Raw genomic sequence first — 3,717 nt, 5'->3', positions numbered from 1 at the left:
GGAAATGCGCCCGGCGACAGCCGTGCCCGCGCGGGGAGCGGTCCCAGCAGAGGAGATCCGCCAGACCCCAACGCGACCGACCGGAGCCGCCGAGTTGAATCCTCCGGGCGGACTGCGCGGACCACACCCGTTTACCTCTTGACGGTTTCACGCCCTCTTGAACTCTCTCTTCAAAGTTCTTTTCAACTTTCCCTTACGGTACTTGTTGACTATCGGTCTCGTGCCAGTATTTAGCCTTAGATGGAGTTTACCACCCGCTTTGGGCTGCATTCACAAGCAACCCGACTCCAAGAAGACGCGATCTCGACCCGCCTCTCACCGCCACTGGCCTCACACCGTCCTCAGGCTAGGCCTCGATCAGGAGGACTGGGGCGACTGGGCACCGTCGAAGAAAGCGCTTCTGTACGCCACATTTCCCTCGCCCGTCAAGCGAGCGGGGATTCGGCGCTGGGCTCTTCCCTGTTCACTCGCAGTTACTAAGGGAATCCTTGTTAGTTTCTTTTCCACCGCTTAGTAATATGCTTAAATTCAGCGGGTTGTCGCGTCTGATCTGAGGTCGTACCCAGAGTCAGAGGATGGCCAGGCCGCACCGCCAGCGTGCGAATCCCCCGCACCACCTCTTAGTGGGCCGGCAACGTCTCACCGCGGACGGGAGTTTGGCCGACGCCGCGACGGTCAGAGAGCCAGCCACCCGCACGTCGCTCACCACCCTTGGCCAGCGATGGTGTCGACGAGTGGCCGCCCCTGCCGCCTCCAGCGCCGCCGCGTCCACGCGCGGGGACGTGCTCGGCGCAATTCCACGGGACCGGAGACCCTCCCCCGTCCACGGCGGGAGGCGAAACTCGGAAGTGCCGGCTGCTTACTCGAGCGGAAGGGTCAGCCTGATTCCTGCCTTGCCGGAGGCCCGGTCGCGGGGGTGACGACCCGCCGCCCGGGACGTGCGAGGCACCAGCAGACAGAGACTGCCCGACGGTCAGAGAGAGGGAGAGAGGAGTGCCGAGGCTCAAGTGGCGAACGGTCGCGCAGGCACGCCACGCACATCGATCGCCAGCCGCGGAACGGCACGGCCTTCAGTGGGGCCGGCGGGCGACGCCGCTCCTGAACCCAGCGGCCCCGAGCCGGACGAGTTGAGGAAGGCACGCCGACGGTGACAGGGTACGGAAGACACAGCGGTGGCCTTCTGGCGACTTGGCCCCCGACAGCCCGACGTTCCGCCGTCCTCCCGATGGCCAGGAGGACCGTGCGGGGGTCGGCCGACGGCGTGGTAGGTGTGCCTGCACGGTGACGGAGCACACACCACGCCCGCCAACCCCTCCGTACCTCCCGAGACCGGTGGCAGGACGGAGCGGAAAACGTGCGGACTGAACGGGAGAGCCAAGAGCCAGCGATCCACGCGCGTGCGACCGTCCAAGTCACAGCGTTCGACGAAAACCTCCTCCCTCGGCCAGGCACTCGGCGCCAGCAGGGGAGACAGGATCAGACGCCCCGCCGGCCACTTAAGGCCGAGGACGAACCACGAGACGGGCGGCTGCAGCAGCGGGCGGCCTGCAGCTCCCAGCACTCTCAATCGATCAACCATCGAGTCGGGTCAGCGTGTCAAACCGGCGAGCTCCACGGTCAGGCCGGCGGCGCACCAGCACCGGACCTCCGCGGCTCCCTTCACTCTTTCCACTGCCAGCCAACCGAGAGACGGACCCAATGCGGACGTGCAGAGCTTAGGCAGACCCCCCACTGGAGGCTCAACACTTCGTGGCAGCTCCGTGTCCCAGAGACCAGGAGGGTTGGCACACACACACAGTGTGAACCACCGACAGCCATTCTGGGACCGGTGACAGCCGTGCTGGCCCCACTGCCACGACACAGACGGACGCCAGGCCGCGCTCCCCGGCGGGGGGATGGCGTCGAGCCTGACGAACGGAATGTGCAGGGTGGGGGGGAAAGGCCAAGCGCTCCGACGCCGGAGGGCTCCGGAGTCTGAACTTAGGGGGACAAAGAGGACGGGTCCTCTGCGACACCCCAGCCGCGCTCTCGCCAGCCAAGGCGAGTGCGATTGATTGCCAAACGACCCTCAGACAGGCGTGGCCCCGGGAAGAACCCGGGGCCGCAAAGTGCGTTCAAAGTGTCGATGATCAATGTGTCCTGCAATTCACATTAATTCTCGCAGCTAGCTGCGTTCGTCATCGACGCACGAGCCGAGTGATCCACCGTCAAGAGTTGTCTGAGTTTGTTTTAGGTCTCTCCCTCGCCAGAGGAAAGCGACCCGGACCGCACATACGCTCCCCACCTTGAGCTACAGCCACCTGCACGCCGGCGTGCGGGCGGAGCAGGGTGGCGTGAAGCGATGGGGAGCACCATCCTGGTGCGGCCCGCAGAAACATACGTCTATTGGGGGGAGGAGGACAGGGCGCCCAAGAGGCGATGCGTGCCCCAACGCACCGCAGCGACGGAGGCAGGATCACCGCCACCATGTCGCCCGCCTAGTATCACGAGGCGTGCAGCAGCTTTGCCCTAGGAAAAGCAGAGGCGGGAACGGGCACCGGCCATCGGTTCGGCAGCGTCACTGACGCGTGCACGTGGCGGCGTGTCGGCGAGCGGACTTCCTGCGAGGAGGCGGGGGCGGCACTCGCCCGAGCAGACGCCCGCCCGGCCCAGCCACCGCCGAGGTGGACTGGGAGTCGCGGCAACGGCTCGTCATACTCGTTCCCACACTCACAGCGCAGCTTGCCCGCAAGCCACCGACCACCGATCGACGCCAGGCGCCCCGACCGAGAGCGGGATCGCTCGTTCGCCCTGCTGGCAGTTCGCTGGGGATCACTACTGCACGGAGCTCGGAGACCGACGGGCGGCAACTCGAGAGTCTTTAAACCACCACCCCCATCCCGCAAGTGCAAAGAGGCTGTATACGCACAGACGGGTGAGGGGAATAGGTACCCCGTCGGGTTTGAAGGGAGCGTGACTAGATAGCAACGATGTAAACCCAGCCGATTTGGGAGCGAAAGACCGGCGCCTGCATCACCGGCTTCGTTTCCCGTGGCTGGAGAGTACACCGAAACCCTCCGTCTGTCGCGAGCTCCCGACGACGCGGTGCCGCCAAGCAGCAGGGCCGGACCTGGTGTGGCTCCCCTCGTCGATCACAGACCGGTCGGCACTACTGACGAGACGGTGGAACGGGCTTCGCCCCTTGTGACGAAGGGTGATGCGAACCCGCCCGCCCGCGTGCGTTCGGGGTGGACTCGGCAAACGGAGATTTGAAATCGGAAAGTGTCCTCCTGCCCCGCGCAGGTAGGCGCCCAACAGTTGTGGGGGGTTTGGCGGTGACCACGGCTGCAGGGCCTGCTACCCCGACGAGCTCTCCTGCTGGCCCCGAAACCACCCTCGCGAGACAAGTTGAAACGGAAACGGGCGTACCCCCAAGCCGACGATCCTTTCTTATTTGTTACTTTTTTTTTCACTTGCTCGAGTTGTGGCGATTTGGCGGTGACCACGGCTGCAGGGCCTGCTACCCCGACGAGCTCTCCTGCTGGCCCCGAAACCACCCTCGCGAGACAAGTTGAAACGGAAACGGGCGTACCCCCAAGCCGACGATCCTTTCTTATTTGTTACTTTTTTTTTCACTTGCTCGAGTTGTGGCGATTTGGCGGTGACCACGGCTGCAGGGCCTGCTACCCCGACGAGCTCTCCTGCTGGCCCCGAAACCACCCTCGCGAGACAAGTTGA

General features: G+C 64.8%; 1 protein-coding gene and 1 non-coding gene across 2 annotated transcripts in view; both read right to left on the bottom strand.

Moving 5' to 3' along the window:
- The window catches only part of cs (citrate synthase), a 67,760-nt gene that overhangs the window by 27,815 nt on the left and 36,228 nt on the right, over positions 1–3,717 (bottom strand).
- Positions 2,063–2,216, bottom strand: LOC140471368 (5.8S ribosomal RNA). The gene has a single exon (XR_011956985.1). It is a non-coding gene; the product is annotated as a 5.8S ribosomal RNA (ribosomal RNA).

The sequence above is a fragment of the Chiloscyllium punctatum genome, chromosome X, assembly GCF_047496795.1.
Source record: "Chiloscyllium punctatum isolate Juve2018m chromosome X, sChiPun1.3, whole genome shotgun sequence".
Lineage (NCBI taxonomy): Eukaryota > Metazoa > Chordata > Chondrichthyes > Orectolobiformes > Hemiscylliidae > Chiloscyllium > Chiloscyllium punctatum.
Note: the sequence above shows the minus strand (reverse complement) of the source record. Positions and strands in the feature narration are given on the sequence as shown.